Source organism: Talpa occidentalis, unplaced genomic scaffold, assembly GCF_014898055.3.
Source record: "Talpa occidentalis isolate TD23 unplaced genomic scaffold, MPIMG_talOcc4v2.1 talOcc4.3, whole genome shotgun sequence".
NCBI lineage: Eukaryota > Metazoa > Chordata > Mammalia > Eulipotyphla > Talpidae > Talpa > Talpa occidentalis.
In genome coordinates, this window is record NW_023603184.1 from 51647794 (window position 1) to 51666279 (window position 18486).

General features: G+C 39.3%; 1 long non-coding RNA gene across 1 annotated transcript in view; it reads left to right on the top strand.

Moving 5' to 3' along the window:
* Positions 1-974: 974 nt before the first annotated feature.
* Positions 975-18486, top strand: part of LOC119254712 (uncharacterized) — a 31233-nt gene continuing 13721 nt past the window's right edge. The window contains exons 1-2 of the long non-coding RNA XR_008553517.1: positions 975-1012; positions 1490-1548. This is a non-coding gene — a long non-coding RNA (uncharacterized LOC119254712). The remainder of the gene's footprint in view (positions 1013-1489; positions 1549-18486) is intronic.

Consider the following 18486-nt stretch of genomic DNA (forward strand, 5'->3'; position numbering starts at 1 on the left):
GAACGCCAGAGAGTCCAGATAGAGTGAAGACTTGCTGGGGGCTGGGAGGCCTGCCAGCCTCCCAGCCCCCCAGCCAGCACCCCTGCCTGCCATACACCTGGTGAACCCCAATAAAAGACCTGCAAAAACCTACTGAGGACTCTGACTCCTCTTTTACCCGGTCTGCATGGGATCAGAAAACCTGCCCTGTGGTCAGTCCTGCCCTTACAGAGGCAGTGATTGAAATTTCCCTGAGATGGCATTTAATGCCATCAGAAAAAAAGAGGTAAACTTGGAATGTGTCGGAAAGACACCTCTGAGAGAGGTTTGTGCAAGGAGTTCTACCCTATCTGGATGGATGACTCAGCCTGTTTAGTATTCTACCAGGATTACCAAGCTTCTCTAAAGGCCTACAATCTCACCACACCTCCCCTGAGCCTCTGGCAGTTCCTCTAATGGATGTCTGTGGAGGAGTGTGAGCTAGAACTCACTAGGGTCCTGGTATCATCAGCCAACTATGAAAACTCCAGCAAACTAAATTCTACAAAGCCTCTTTTCTTTCTCTCTTTTTTTAAAGATGTATTTATTTATGCATACAAGAACTGGAGTACAGGCCAGAGGTGCAGGGGGTGAGAGGATTCGCCAGAGAGAGAGTAGGGGGCAGAACAGGCAGATCCACTGAAATACACTGCTGCCGGGAGCAGCGGAGAGGTCTGCTGCACCATGTGAGTCACCAACCTGGCCGGCCGGGGATGGAATGCATGCTTCGTGCTTCAGAGCCGGCGGATAGCTTCACTGTTCTGTGCTTAACTCCTTGAGCCACCAGGGAGGCCCCTGCTTTCTTTATTAGGTAAGAATTTGGACCCCATCTCTAGTCATCCCCTCCCCCATTCTTCTAGCTATAACTAGTCCATCACTGTATAGTCAAAACCTCCTGACTCGCCTTTAGGACAGTTGAGCCTCAGGATTTAAACTGCACAGGCTGCTCAGATCTTCTAAATTGCACATTCTTGACTCTGGAATCAGCAGCAAGGTGAGTAAGGGGCAGATCATCTTATTGCACTTTTTCGTATTAATTCAGAGTCAAGGTGTCTCATTAACAATTAGGGGGACACAAACTCCACTATAGGCTGCTAAATTACATTTCCTCAAGAACCTCAGCAATGCCCTTAAAGAGGCAACAGCATGGTCGGCTATGCACCATTTGAAATATCACATAAAAGTTAAACTTAAAACAAAGATGAATCCTCTATGATTACATTAAGAAATAGCTGACTCAAGTTCTAGATTATCCACGCATTTGTTGGGCATTTTTGAAAGCAGAGAAGCAGAAACAGAGATGTGACAAAAAAATTAGTTCTCAGGCAGATACTTCAACATGACTTTGTACTAGAAATAAGTATAGTGGTATTTGTTGCTGCCACAAATCCACTCCTCCTTTTTGTAACACTAATGCTCTCACCTTCATTTAAGAGAGTCAACCTTCAACCACTTCCGTCTTATTTTTCAGGCTAAACTGACTTCATCTACAACATTGTGTGAGAGGACACACCAAGAAAACATGGCAGTGTAAGCTGTACCAGGAAAATATTTCCTTAAGTACATCCAAAAAACAACTAAATACCTCATACATCTCATATCAAGTCTTAGCCGCTAACAGCTACAAAACCCACCCTCAGTTCTGCCCAGCAGAGTGCTTAGCTGCCATGGTACTGAACCAGCAGGGAAAATCCCAAATCTCTGGGGACCCAACTTCCTAGACCTCCTGTTCAGAGGCAGGGAGGACCCAGCCCCCGCCAAAGCTGAAAATCGGGCTTACACATTGAAGCCCTGTGAATGTTTGCAGACTGGTATGGTAGGAAATGGCACTCCTTCCTGCTCTTAGGAAAAGAACGAGGCAATTTTTTTCCAAATCTGTCAAGCCTGACTCTATATCAGCAACAAAACCCACCTTAATTCCCCCCGAACTCTTAGCTTGCTGTAGGTATTAGAGCACTATGAGCCAGTCTCCCCGCCTCCCTAAAATATTGGCTGTTGGGTGGGTGTGGAACTGACAAATTAGGGACAGTGAGCATTTAAGTTGGAGACCCCAAAACTTGCCCTTTTCTCACCTGACTAACCCCAGGCTTTCCTGAGCTGTTGGTATACTACGGCAGGATGATGCCGCTTATTGTATGGAACACGGACTGCTGGTGGCATGATGCTAACACACCTGGGACAGCTGGTGCTGAGAAACAATCCTTACTACCCCACCCTGGTCTCTCCCAAGCAGCACTACCTTCTGCGTAGGAGTTGAGCTGACACACGTGAGCTGTTGGAAGTTAACGTGGAGGTGCTGGGAGGAACTCGCAGCATGGATCCCTCGGGCTTCTAGCCTCTCTCAGCCTACTGTAGCAGGATGAACCTAGGTCTCTCAGGGAGACCACAGACTTTTGAGTGGGTATTGAGATGGTGGTGCCTGTGTCAACAGGCAGCTATCTTGGCTAGGGTAAGAAGTACCATGCCTACCACATCAGAGCTTAGCAAGCAGCTATACAGCCAAACTGCTGTAATCTGCAACTTCTTGTGATACCTGCCTGTGGTACAAGCTCACAGCCTCCAAGTCACTATTCACGTCAGAGTGTTAAGAGAAAAGCACTGTCAACAAAGCTTGCAAAGATCAGATGTAAGTTACACCTGAAGAGTCACTTGCAGTTTAGGGTTTCTGGGAAAACACCACTTTGGACAGCATTGATGAGCTTTGATCTGGTGATTGCATATCCTGGCCATATCTCAAGAGGCTGCAGCACTGAGGGAGGCATTTGTCCTCAGAAATCTAGTGCAACAACCTCAATATCCCTCATAGTATCAGCCTTTACCCTATAGGCTAGGGTATTGAGTCATCATCCTATATTGGCTTATGAGCTCCAGTCATACTTAGTGGTGATGAAATTCCAATCAATAGAACAACAGAAACTGCTAGACAACTGTCTTATTGTTGTCTAGTCCAATACAGACAACAGAGCAATGGCTCCCTACTTCCCCATCTCCTTGAAATAACACTGGCCCCTGGGTGTGTGCGGAACTGAGGCCTCTGGGTAGTAAGTGGTCCAGCATCTATGACCAACATCCTAAACCAACATGCTGAAACCTGTGATTTTTAACACAAGACTGTCACAACAGAACTAGAAAGGAAAGCAGTCTAGTTTAATCCATAGAAATAAACGCAAAACATCAAATAGAATGAGGTAACAGAGAAATTTAACTCAATCTTTAGATCAAGACAAACTTTTGGGAAAAATCTTACTACAACAGGGTTGAAAAAACTACTGGAGGAAACTATAGAACAACAGTGTTGATTATACTTATTAAAACTAAGAAAACAGTGGATTAACTAAATGCAAAATTCTACAAGGACAGAAAAGTTATGGAAAAGTTCCAAAGAGATTAAAGAGCACAATAGTTGAAGTTAAAAATATGATAGAGGGCATATCAGTAGACTCAATGAGGACAAGGAATGAATCAGTGAGACAGAAAATAGAGTAGTGGAAATCATCCAAAAAGAGCAAAAATAATTTTTTTTGTATGTGTTTCTGGTATATTTATTATCTTTTTTTTTTTTTTTAATATTTATTTATTTATTTATACAAGCACCGGGTACAGTCAGAAACGCGGGAGGGCGAGAGAATTCACCGAGCCAGAACGGGGAGCAGAGCAGGCAGAAGGACCGAAGTACACTGCTGAGGGGAGCAGCGGGCGGCAGGAGAGGTCTGCGCGCCATGTGGGACCCTCACCCAGTGGCCGGGGAGCAGCCGGGGATCAAAACGGTGCAGCAGAGGCTGCGGGCAGCCTCGCAAACCAGCGCTCAACCGCTGCGCCACCGGGGAGGCCCCAAGAGCAAAAATAATTTAAAAAAAGAAAGAGAAAAGAGCAATAAAAATGAACACAATATAAGGGAATTATGGGATAGCATAAAAGAGAATAACATTTGTATCACAGGCTTTACAAGGGAAAAGAGAGAGAGAGAAAGAGGAGAAATACTAACTGAAAAAATGGTAGCTGGGATTTCCTCAACCTGGGGAGCAAGTAGACGTCCAGATGTAGATAGCTCACAATGTTCCAAACAAAACAAGCCCAAACAGGTATACACCAAGACACACTACAATTAAATGGCAAAAGTTAAAGATACAGGGAGAATCCCTAAAGACGTCAGAGAAAAGAGTCATATATTAGGGAAATGCAGAAGGCTAGCAGTGGATTTCTAAGCAGAAAATGTTGCTGGCCAGGCATCCTCTCGACAGGCTAAAGCTCAGAACTGAAGAAACAATAGAGAAATTTACAAACAAACAGCAGGCAAAGGAATTAATCTCTTATAAACTGGCTTTACGGAAAATTATAAAGAGACATACATAAAACAAAAAAAACCTCTCATAGAAGCAACAAGTTCCCAAAGTCAGAAATTATGGGCATGAGGGATAGTAAAAATAGGAATTACTGTCAGGACCTCAAGATTAGCTTATTTACAATTTAAGATTGGCCATATATATAAAATCACATATGTAAATCACATAGTAATCTCAAAACAAAAATACCTAGAAGAAAGAAAGAATCCAAATTACACACCAAAGGTAGTTTTCAAAATACAGGGAAGAGAATAAGAGAACAAAAGAATAGAGAAAAATTGATTTATAAATACTTACATATCAATTATTTTCCTAAATTTCAATGACTGAAGCACACTAATCAAATGATAGAGTGGCTGGTTGGATAAGAAACAAAACCAGAATTTTCTTCTTTCTCAACAAGACCCATATGAACTCTATAGACAAATATGCACTAAAAGAGAAGGGTTGGAAAACAATCCCGGTATGATAGGTGTCCTATGGAGCAAGGGATTAAGCATAGCACTATGAAACAAACCGCAGCCTCTGCAGCACAAGCTCAATCCCCAGCTAGCCAGGGAGCTACCCACATGGTGCGGCAGACCTCTCCTGTCTCGCCCACTGCACCCCTTAGCAGTGTATTTCATCATTCTGCCTGTTCTGTTCCCCACTCTGTCTCTGGTGAATCCTCTCACCCCCCGCATCTCTGGCCTGTACCCCAGCTCTTATAAGCATAAATAAACAAATCTTTAAAAAAATCAGGGAAATAGTATAACAAGTTTGCAGCAAGGGGAAGACTCTTGCTTATTACACCATATACTCATAGGTAAGACTGAAACAGAGCAAAGTCAAAATCCTTAGGAGGAAAAATGGATGGCCACAGCATACAATGGGAGCAACATCTGGATGGAAAGTTGTAGGAAAACTTTAAGTTAACTGCTTATAGTGATAAAAGTACAGCACTGCACACAAAAGGGAGGAGTGACTGTTATACAGTACCCTCTATAGATGCCCTCTATAGATGTGCATGCCACACTGGGAACGCTTAAGACCCATACGTACTGGGTAAAGGAGCATACAGAGGACACAGAAGAGTCACTGGTATAGAACTACAGGAATAGGGGTTCAGAGTGAGGATTATTGACTTGAGCCTGAGGATCTCAATATAGAACAGCTAGAGGCTGAATCATTGGGAAAAATAGGTCAGATGACCTGTATCTCCTCAGAAGAGTCTACTATTGGAAGCCTATTGTGGAATATTCAAAATACCTGTCATTACCGATCACAGAGCAAATCAAGACAACAAATGGGGCCTCCCTGGTGGTGCAGGAGTTAAAGAAAGCTCAATCAAGCTACCACCAGGCAGTGCAGTACAAGTTCGATCCCCCGCTGGCCAGGGAGGTGACCCACATGGTGCTGCAGACCTCTCCTGTCCCGCCTTTTGCTCCCCTCAGCAGTGTATTTTGTCGGTCTGCCTGTTCTACTCCCCACTTGCTCTGATAAATCCTCTTACACCACCACCCCTGCACCTCTGGCTTTACCCCAGTTCTTGAGTTCTTGTATGCATAAATAAATAAATCTTTTTTAAAAAAGACAACAAATGAACAATTTCACAAACCAGAATTTAAGTAACTGTTAACAACAGGAGCAATAACTCAGGATGAAGTCTCTCCTCTGGTAGGAGGGACGGGCAGTGGGACGAGAACAAAGCTGGACCTCTGACCCCATGTCAGCTTCAAAATGGGCCCAACATCTCATCTAGTGTTCAAAAACAGTGTAAAGGTGGAAGCTGATAGTAGACTGTAAGTGATGCTAAGACAAGAAGCTGACCTAGATAAAGAGCTTACTATGGATCCCTACCATGCAATTCTCCTGCCTACAACATGATGGGACATTTAATGAGAGTAGTCAATGAGAGTAGTCCTAGCACTCAATGAGAGTAGTCCTTCGGTGCCCTACTGCCCTGCCAGTACCATCTTTTGTCTTTCTTTCTTTCTTTTTTTTTTTTTTTTTTTTAAGATTTATTTATTTACTTACACAAGCACTGGGTACAGTCAGAAGCACGGGAGGGTGAGAGAGTTCACCAGAGGCAGAGCAGGAAGCAGAACAGGCAGACTGATGAAATACACTGCTGAGGGGAGCAGCAGGTGGCAGTAGAAGTCTGCGCGCCATGCAGGACCCTTGCTGGTGGCCGGGGATAGAACTGGTGCTGCAGAGGCTTCGGGCAGCTTCACAGCCCAGCGCTCAACTGCTGCGCCACCAGGGGAGTCCCAGTACCGTCTTTTATTATGGGTGCAAAAGCAACAGTCTGAAAGCCTGTCCCTGTTAAAAGTCATACAAACTAGTCAGTTTCCTGGTTCCTTATTTATAATAAAGTAAAAATCAAAATCAACAAGCAACTATAAACCAGAGACACACTACAGGGACGGGGAGGCCTGGGGGGCAGGGGAAGTGGGATTAGGGTCAAAATAAGGGGGTGGGAATTGTATGGGGACTATAACCAAGATGAAAATGCATACATTGTGCAAAAATGAAAAATGATGTAAAAATAAAAATTAAAAAAGTCATACAAACTATAAATTAAGAGACAGAAGAATATATCAGAAATACTTGGGAAAAATAAAAACCTGAGAGCAATCTCAATCCTCCACAACTCTGGAACATGACTAAAGAGAAGTTTGATTTAATAGTTACAATACCATTTATAGAACTATAAACAAACAAACAATGGAGGATATAAAACAGCAATAGAATGGACATAGAGAAAATATGAAACTGTGACAATTAGAAGTAATGGGGTAAGAAATACTCTAAATGAACTTAAAAGGCCTCAATAGCAGATAAACAGAAGCCTAAATGGAAGCAAAAGCAGAAAATAGTGTAAGAGACCTTTGGAATAGCCCAAGAGAAACAGCATGTACATCATGGGTGTCCCAGAAGGAGAGGAAAGACAAGGCATAGAAAATTTATTTAAAGAAATAACTACTGAGAACAATCTCAATTTGAGAAAAGAACCAGATGTCCTGATGGAAGAGGCCAGTGTTCCAAACAAAATAATAAAGACACACTCCAAGACACATTATAAGAAAGTTGAAAAACAACTACAAGGACAATATAATAAAAATATCAAGAGAAAGAAGGATAAATGATAAGAGAACATGAATCAGATTGTCAGCAACTTTTCAGCAGAAAAAACACAAGCACAAAGGGATTGGCAGGAAATACAGAACTTAAAGTAGGTATTTCCAGCCTACAATACTTTACCCTTCAAGATTAACAATTAAGACAGAAAGAAGAGTAAGAAGCTTCACCATAAAGCCAAAAATTAAAGAACAAAGGTGCACATGAAGGAACTGCTAATGGGGTTATTATAAAGCAACAGAACCACAACAATAGTGGTAACAGCTACCTAAACCATTAACATGAGGAAGGAGGAGAACAATAATTTGACATCAAAATGAGTTGGAAACTCGACCATCAAATGAGTCCATAAATTGTCCATCACATACAAACCTCAGCAGAACTCTTAAATGAAAATAAACAGATGTAACACATAATGCAAAGGAAAGGGAATCAAACAAATCTTGAAGAAATGAAAAAAGTAAATAAATAAAAGGACAAGACAAACCAAAACAAAACCAGGTCAAGCCACACTTACCAACACAGGCCCACATGAAAAAAAAAAAAAATTCAAATAAACCATCTAACCATACACCTTCAGAAGTTAAAAACAAAAACAAAAAACAAACAAACAAACAAAAAAAAAAAAACTACAAAAAAAACCAAAAGTCAGTAGAAGGAGGGAAATTGTAAAAACTAGAACAGAATTAACAAAATAGAAAACCAAAATGACAGTACAAAAGGCCAATTAAAAGCGAGAACTGGGCCTCCCCGGTGGCGCAGCGGTCGAGTGCTGGGTTGCGAAGCTGCCCGCGGCCTCTGCAGCACCGGTTCGATCCCTGACCACTGGTGAGGGTCCCACATGGTGCACAGACCTCTCCTGCCACCTACTGCTCCCCTCAGCAGTGTACTTCGGGTACTTCGGTCCTTCTGCCTGCTCTGCTCCCTGCTCTGGCTCTGGTGAATTTTCTCATCCTCCCGGGCTTCTGACTGTACCCAGTGCATGTATAAACAAACAAACAAACAAACAAACAAATAAATAAAATATGCCTCTATATAAAAAAAAAAAAAGCGAGAACTGGGGCCTCCTTGGTGGCGCAAAGGGTTGAGACGCAACCTATGAAACTACCCACAGCCACTGCAGAATGAGTTCTATTCCCAGCCAGGGAGCTACCCACATGGTGCAGCAGACCTCTCCTATTGTGCCTGCTGCTCCCCTCAGCAGTGGATTTCAGTCAATCCACCTGTTCTGCTCCCCACTCTGTGTCTGGTGAATCCTCTCATCGCCCCCTCCCCCACCACACACACACACACCTCTGGCCTGTACCCCAGGTATTGTATGCATAAACACATAAATCTTAAAAAAAAAACAAAAACAAAGCTAGAACTGGTCTTTGTAAAGATAAACAACACAGACAAACCTCCAGCTAGGTTCATTCAGTATAAGAGAGAAAAGATTCTATTAAAAAGAATCAGAAATAAAAAAGGAGTTATGGAAGACAGCACAAATATAAGGAGGAACATAAAATTACTTTATTAATATCTTTATCCCAACACAGTGGAAAATCTAGAAAAAACAGACAATACCTAGAATCATACAACACCCCAATACCCAATCAAGAAGAGGATATCTGAACAGACCAGTTACAAGTAGAAGCACTAGAAAAACAATCCAAAGACTCCTCAGAACAAAAGCTGGGACCAGATGATTTCATTAGTAAATTCTACTAACATTCAAATATGAACTAGTACCTTCCCAAACTCTCCAAAAAAATTGAAGAGGGAATACTTCAAAAACATTTATGAGGGTGAAATTACCTTAAAATCAAAAGCAAACAGGAAATTAAAAAAGAATAAAAAGCTACAGAGAAATATCCTTGATGAACATAGAGGAAAAATCCTCAACAAAATCTCACCAAGCCAAATTCAACAATCCATTAAAGAGATCGTATATTATGCCCAAGTAGGATTTATTCCAGGACTGCGAACATGGTTCAATATCAGAAAATCAATTACTGTATTTCAAAACATTTACAAAAGCAAAGATAAAAATCATATGGTATTATCAATAGATGCATCAAAAGCATTTGCTAAGGAACAGCATCCATTAATGGTTAAAAAAAAAAAATCACAAAAATGGGCCTCCATAGTGGTGCAGAGGTTAAAGTCTCAGCACTATCAAGCTATCCCAGGCACTGCATCATGAGTTCAATCCCCAGCAGGAGCTGACCCACATGGTGCAGCAGAACTTCACTGTCTCCCCCAGAAGTTTATTTCAGTAAATCTGCCTGTTCTGCTCCCCACTCTTGTCTGTGGTGAATCCTCTCACCACCCACCCCACCTCATACCTCTGGCCTACACTCCAGTTCTTGTATGCATAAATAAACTAAAATAAATCTTTAAAAAAAAACCCACAAAAATGGAAATAGAAGGAAAATAGCTCAAAATAATAAAGCCCATATATGATAAACACACAGCTAATATCATAATCAATACTGAATAACTGAAAACTATTCCATGGACAGCAGGTACACCACAGAGATGTCTATTCTCAACACCATTATTCAACATAGTATTGAAAATCCAAGCTAAAGCAATTAAGAAATAAAAAAGTTATAAAAGGAATACATGTTGGGAAATAAGCAGTAAAAATCTCCCCTTTTTTCATGGCATGATGATATTCATAACAATTTCATGTTTTCCTTAAAAACATGAAAAAATATTAGAAACAATAAATCAGAACAGTAATGGATAGGCTACAAAATCAATATACAAAATCAGTTGCATTCATATTTGCAAATACTGAACTAAAAGTTAAAGAAATTAGAAAAACGATCCCATTTATAATTGCATGGAAAAGAACTACGTGCCTAAAATTACACTTAACAAAGGAAGTAAAAGACCTATCTGACAAAAAGGGCATGACATTGTTAAAAGAAATAGAAGACATGGCCTCCCTGGTGGCACAAGGGTTTAAGTTGCAACCTATGAAGCTGTCTGCAGCCTCTGCAGCATGAATTCCATCCTTCAGCCAGGGAGCTACCCACATGGCACAGCAGACCTCTCCTGTCTCCCCACTGCTCCCCTCAGTGGTGTATTTCAGTCAGTCTGTCCGTTCTGCTTTCCCCACTCTGTCTCTGGTGAATCCTCTCATCCCCCACATCTCTGGACTGTACCCCAGTTCTTGCATGTATAAATAAATCTTTAAAAACAAGAAATAGAAGACACAAAGAAATGGTAAGATCTTCCTTGCTCATGGATTGGAAGAATTAATACTGTTAAAATGGTCATCTTACTCAAAGCAATATAGAGTTTAAATACAATCTTTATCAAAATTCGAAAGGCTTTCTTTAAGGAGCTATAGCAAACATTGATGTTGTTTGTGTGGAGCCACAAAAGTCTGGGAATAAATAATTCTGACAATAAAAGAATGAAGGTATTATGTTCTTAGACCTCAAATCATGTTACATAGCAGCTGAAATCAAAACAATATATTATTGGAATAAAAAATAGGCACACAGATCAATGGAATAGAATTTATAGCCCAAGATAAACTCACTCTTAAATAATCAGGGAGTCACAAGCATAAAATGGAGAAAGGAAAAATTCTCTTCAACAAATGGTGGTGGCAAAATTGGACAACCACACACAAAAGAATGAAATTAGATCACTGTCTCACTCCATTCACAATAATTCAAAATTGACCAAGGACTTCAATGTAATGCTTGAAATAATAAAATACATGGAAGAAAAACATAGGCAAAACATTCTAAGACATTGACTTCAAAGATATCTTTAGGAACATGACTCCAACACTAGTGACACAAAAGCAAAAACCAACAAATGAACAAATGGAATTACATAGAATATATATATATATATACATATATATATATATATATATATATTACATCATCCTTCTTTTACAATGCATGCTTTCTCCTCTTAGGTGTATTCCCTATAAAATTTCCACCACCAATTCACCTGTACACCATCACCATAGTCCCGTGTATTCTTCCCTCCTCTGTTTTGATCTCCCTTGCCCTCCTCTACAGCTTGTCTTTGATTAATAGTTGCCTATTAATTTTGTTTTTTGATTTATTATATTTTTCTTTTTTTGCTCTTTAAATACATTTATTTTTATTTTTTAATAAATTTATTTATTTTTTTAAACAATATTTTCTTACCCCCACCTCCTCAGGTTGAGTCCCCATAGAATTTCCTTCCCCAAGGCACCCGTGCACCATCACCACAGTCCCCTGTGCTCCTCACTCTCTCCCTCTGATCCCTCTCCCGCCTCCTCTCCTGCAGGATATCTCTGATTTGTAATTATCTGTTTTTGCTTTGTTGTGTTTTGTACTGTTATTATTTTTACACTGATGTCATAATTGGTTCCCCTATGTTCCTGCTGTAAGAGAAACCATCCGATATATTTCTTTTTCCTTCTGGCTTATTTCACTGAGCATAATTCCTTCTATTTCCATCCACGTTGCTGTGAATGGCATGAATTTATCTTTTTTAATTGCTGAATAATAATTTGGGTTGTTTCCAGGTTTTACCTATTGTAAACAGTACTGCAGTAAACATAGGGGTACAGGTGTTCTTTTGAATCAATGTTTTTGTGTCCTTTGGGTCAATCCTAGGAGTGGAATTGCTGGGTCCATTTTCAGTAGACTGAGGAATCGCCACACAGCTCTCCATAATGGTTGGACTAGTTTGCACTCCCACCAGCAGTACAGGAGAGTTCCTTTTTTACCACATCCTCGCCACCATTTTTTGTTGCTTGTTTTTTTGATATGTGCCATTCTCACTGATGTAAGGTGGTATCTCAGTGTAGTTTTGATTTTCATTTCCCTGATGATAAGGGATGTTGAACCTTTTTTCATATGCCTGTTGGCCATTTGCATTTCCTCTTTGGATAAATGTCTTTTAACTTCTTCTGCCCATTTCTTGACTGGATTGTTTATTTTGCTGTGAGCACTGTGAGTTCTTTGTATATCTTTGTGATCAGTCCCATATCAGGTGACTGGTGGGCAAACATTTTTTCCCAATCAGTGGGGTGTCTCTCTGTTTTGGTTAATGTCTCTTTGGCTGTCCAGAAGCTTTTCAGTTTGATGTAATCCAGGTGTTTATCTTTGCCTTCACTATCACTGCTTTGGGTGATGAGTCTTTAATGATGTTATTGGGATGTATGTCTTGTAGTGTTTCACCTATATTTTCTTCTATATATCTTATGGTTTCAGGTCTTATGTTCAATTCTTTCATCCATTTTGAGTTGGTTTCTGTGCTGGTGTGTGTTCATAGTCTAGCTTCATTTTTTTTGCATATAGCAGTCCAGTTTTTGTAGCACCATTTATGGAATAAACTGTCTTTCCATTGCATATAGTTTGCACCTTTGTCAAATACTAGTGGTCCATAAATATGTGGGTTTATTTCTGGATTTCATATTTGATTCCATTGGTCTTTTTTGTTCCAGTACTATACAGTTTTAATTATTATAGCTTCATAGTATAGTTTGAAGTTTAGGAGTGTGATACTGCCATTCTCCTTCTTTTTGGTCAGGAAAGCTTTGGCTAGTTGAGGATTTTTGTGGTTCCATATGAATGTCATCAATATTTGTTCTTTTTTTAATATTTATTTATTTATACAAGAACCAGGGTATAGGCCTGATGTGTGAGAGGGTGAGAGGGTTCACCAGAGACAGAGCGGGGAACAGAACAGGCAGACTGATGAAATACACTGCTGAGGGGAGCAGCAGGCAAGACTGGAGAGGTCTGCTTCATCACATGGGATTCTTGCCGGCTGGCCAGGATTGAACCCAAGCTGAAGAGGCTGCAGACAGCTTCACAGTGTGGTGCTCAACCACCTGTGCCACCAGGGAGGCCCTGAATTTCATCAATATTTGTTCTATCTCTTTGAAGGATATCATTGAATTTTTTATTGGAATAGCATTGAATTTATAAATTGCTTTCGGTAGGATGGGCATTTTGATAATTTTAATTCTTCCAGTCCATGAGCTGGGTATGTCTTTCCATTTCTTTGTGTCTTCTATTTTGTTTAACAATATTTTATAATTTCCTTTGTATAGGTCTTTCTTTTTTTTTTTTTTTAGGTTTATTCCCAGGTATTTAATTTTTTTTTTTTGTTTCAAATATAAAAGGCATGGTTTCCTTCATTTCTTCTTCTTCATATTGATTGTTTGCGTATAGGAAGGCTATTGATTTTTGTGTGTTCATTTTGTATCCTGCTACTTTACTAAATTGATTATTTTTATTAGTTTTTCTGTGGAGTTTGTAGTGTTCGCTATGTATATCACCATATCACCTGTAAATAGTGATAGTTTGACTTCTTCTTTTCCTATTTGGATTCCTTGTATGTCCTTCTCTTGTCTTATTGCTCTGGCTAGGACTTTCAGTATTATATTGAAAAGCAGTGGTGAGAGTGGAAATCCTTGTCTTGTTTCAGTTGTTAAGGGAAAGGCTTTCACCTTTTCACCATTGAGAATGATATTGGCTATGGGTTTGTTGTAGAGGAACTTTATATGTTAAGGCATGTTCTTTCTATCCCAAGAGTTTTGAGGGCCCTCATCATAAACAGGTGTTTAACTTTGTTGAATGCTTTCTCAGCATCTGCTTATATGATTAAATGGTTTTTATTTTTCCTTTTGTTGATATGTTGGATTACATTAATTGATTTTTGGATGTTGAACCCTTCTTGTGCTCCTGGAATAAATCCCACTTGGTCATGGTGAATTATCTTTTTGATGCATTGTTGGATTCTGCTTGCTAGGATTTTATTAAGGATTTTTGCATCAGTGTTCATTAGAGAGATAGGTCTGTAGTTTTCTTTTTCTGTGTTGTCCTTGTTTGGTTTTGGTATTAGTGTGACGTTGGCTTCATAAAATGTGTTTGGTAGTATTCCTTCCTTCTCAATTTTTTCAGAGTTTGTGTAGGATAGGCACTAATTCACTGCTGAATGTTTGGTAGAATTCATTTGTGAAGCCATCTGGTCCTGGGCTTTTGTTTTTGGGGAGGGTTTTGATAATTGTTTCAAACTACTTATAATTGGTCTGTTTATGTTTTCTATTTCATTTTTATCTAGCTTTGGATTATTGTATAGTTCAAGGAATTTGTCCATCTCTTCTAGATTGATGAACTATCATTAAACCAAAAAGACACCCTACTAAAGGAGAAAAATTTTACACAGCATATATCCATCAATGGGCAATACCCAGAATATATAGAAAAAACCCATCCAACTCAACAAAATGAACATGACACAATCAAAACATGGGCAGAAGAATTTTTTTTTAAGATTTATTTATTTATTTATACAAGCACTGGGTACAGTCAGAAGCGCAGAAGGGAGAGAGAATTTACCAGAAAAAGAGCAGGGAGCAGAACAGGCAGAAGGACCGAAGTACACTGCTGAGTGGAGCAGCGGGCTGCAGGAGAGGTCTGTGCGCCATGTGGGACCCTCACCGGTGGTTGGGGATCGAACCGGTGCTGCAGAGGCCGCGGGCAGCTTCACAATCCAGCACTCAAACGCTGCGCCACCAGGGAGGCCCAAGGGGCTGATGAATTCTGATAGAGTATTATTGGGCCGTTCATGGTAGGTGCTATATGGAAACATACATTTCTAGAGGTATGAACTTACATTCTCAAAACATACACAATGTTGTAAATCAAATTTACTTATTTACCTTAATCAGTATAGTTTTTATAAATCTTGGCTTCTCACAGAGAACACAGTGGAACATGTGGCTCAGGCTCCTAATTCTATCCAGCATGCCACAATATTTTCATTTCTAATTTTTAATTTTTAATGATCAGGCCTCATTTTTTTTTCTTTTACTTTCTGTTTCTAGTCTGAAAAATACAGGTTTAATTATAGTGGGTTTTTTTCTAACAACTCCATGGGGACAAAAAAGCAGCTTGCTCTCTGGAAGTAACCTTAACGACCATAACACAGCGTGCACATTCTGAAAGCTTCCTTTTCAGTATTTCCTTCTGTTTAGCTCAGGCCAATTGCTTTATACTGTTATTTGGTGCTTCTTTGGTCTATTTGGAGGCAAGACTACAGCTCCAGAACTTACATATTGTAGTTTCAACCACCTATGGAGAAATAATTCCAACTTCAAATATCATGGGAGGAAGGTAAAGCTGTTAGTTCAGGAAAATCAAATTTACAATGCAATCTAGAAATAATTATCAAAAGGAATTTAATGTTTCTAGTCATGACCAAATTTTATCTCTTAGAATCTTCACTTCTAAATAGTAGCCAATTGGATTGGAAGATTTAGAAGTAAATATTCATAATTCTAAAACACATGCTTCAATTTTTCTAGTTGACACAAAACATGTCTGTTTACTAATAGGCCCAAATCCTTAGTTCCTTGCAATCAAAAGCCAAAAGTAAACAAAGTTCAGTAATTAATATTTCTGTGCAATGATTTAAGTAGTTAATGACTTCCTACTACTTAGTAAAATTTTAATTTCCCAAAGAGATTTGGAAAACTGCTTAATAAGGTTAAATGAAACAGATTAAAATTGCTTTATAATGGGCACATGTCACCTGCCTCAGCAAAAATGACACAGTCTATTCTTATTTGAGTTGTTAGAAAAAACATTCTCTCAACTGCTGGCGAGATATGATATAAACTCAAAGTTTAGATGTAAAGAAGGATTAGAGACATTAGTTATTTGCTGGAAATAGCACCTTCCAACTTATTTCCTCATGTCTATTTAGTGATTTCTCTGTCCCCGCTCTAAACACAGAAATGGCCTAGTAACCCAAAATAATGCAGTTTCTGGCCCCTTTGGTCACAGGGATTGGTTCATAGAAAGGTGGGAAACTTAGACTCATCCCAGTTTTGTTTGAATTTTGTCTGCCTGAAGTTGACTAGACCATTTATTTTTCTTGTTGATCAGTAGTACAAAAATGTGTTCCTTTAAAAGCCAATAGGTGGGCCTCCCCAGTGGCACAGCGGGTTGAGCACAGTTCTGTGAAGCTGTCCACAGCCTCTGCAGTGCAGATTCCATTCCCGGCCAGCCAGGGAGATACCCACACAGCACAACAGACCTCTCCCATCTCCCTGCTGCTCCCCTCAGCGGTGTATTTCAGTGGATCTGCCTGTTCTGTTCTCCACTCTGTCTATGGTGAATTGTCTCACCCTCCCGCACATCTGGCCTGTAACCCAGTACTTGTAAAAATAGATAAATCTTTAAAAAATAAATAAATAAAATAAAAGCCAATAGGCACATCCACATAAGGCAAAATTAATTAAGATGGTATCATTTTGTTGAGATCATCTCTCTATTTTCTTCCTCATTGCACCATAGACAAGAATCTATGCCCTTCATTTTCATATCCTAGGTATTGAACATTTGGTAAATACTCAGCAAATGTAGAAGAAAGAAAAGAAAAGAGAAAGGGAGGTTGTTACAAAGGGAAGGGTCGAGAGAGGGAGGAAAGCGGTAAGGCTAAGGGGAGCAGGAGGACAGGGTATTCTGATTTCGAAGTCAGAGCTTTGAGCAAAAGGAAAATTTCAAATATTTTCTTTCTTTTACACTAATGAAGATTATTGCTGTCAATTAAATAACATAATTAATTATTGTTTGCTTGATGTTATGTTGCCCTTTTGCCTGATTCTTCTTCCTGTCCATTTCATTGTGAAAAAAAACAACCAAAAAACTCAAAGTCAGACCCTAAGAGACATATAGTTACTCTTACCTGTGAGCAATAAAGTCTTCTCTCAAGATAACCCTAAAGGGAATGCTTTTCCCCCCATTTTATACTTCAGTTTCTCTTTTGCTCCCTATTTGGGTGCCTGATGGTGAGACCCCCTAACAGCCCTGACAGCTCTGATACCCTCCCTGTCTTGTGACCTGTCACTTACTCACCAGAAAATGGTGGACATTGATTGTTAAGTCATAGGCTGCAATGATATTTCTCTTTGGAAATGATCTCTTCATATTTTGACATATTTGTCTGATGTAGGTGCTTGAGGAAACCTACATAGCCAAGTGTTTCTTGAACTTAAGAATTACCCATGGATGTTGCAAAATTTTAGATTTTTTTTCTAGTAGTTTTGGGTAGGAGCCTGAAATGCTACATTTCTAACAAGTTCTATACTCATGTGTCTAATTCACCCATAAAATTTTATTAGAAAAGACATGAGCATTTTGAGCCTTGACATTCCTAAATGTAACCTCCACCCTGATGATTTTTGAGGGCTGCTAGAATTGAAACATAATTACACAATGTAAATTAAGTTTTTAAGGATCTAGAACTCACTACATACAGCTAAAGTTTACGTTTACTTTACCAACCCTTGTAATAACCTTAACTCAGTAACTTTCAATACCAAGATTCTGAGTAGAAATATAAATCTAAGATTTGAGGGGCAATGAACTATCTACTGGGTTCAAGTAAATTTTTCTGTTTGCATTGCTATCTGAAATTCTCAAATGTATTGTGTTATAAAGCAGAATATTTAAATTGGATAGAACATCAGGGAGTGTCTACAGAAGTGTATTTTTCAAAACTAGCTGAAAGTCAGAATCATCTGAGAACACTGAAAGTTCAAAGCTCTACCTGAGAACCACAAAAATATTCTGACAGAGATAAGTACAGGAATATCTGTCAAGTATGTCCTCCAGAAGATTCTGACACATTTATTCTGAGAGTAAATTTTATAATTATTGAGTCCTAGCTGTCATTTTGTAAACAAATGACAAAAATCTGATGAGCTGGCTGTGCCTTTCTCCTATTTTTTCAGTATAGAGTATCTGGGGACTAGTCACATAAAAGGACTGTAGGAAACTAGAAAATTGGAATGCAGAATTTTCACCTAAGATAAAAGAAATTCCTAAAATAGCTGGAGAGAGCTGAATCAAATCTATTCACAATGATAAAGATCTAAAAATTCAGGAGAAGGAAGATTTACCAAAAAGGGGTTGAATCAAGGATAATGGGCATTTTGTCAGAATCTGATTTATTTCACATTTCCGGTGTATCTAACTTG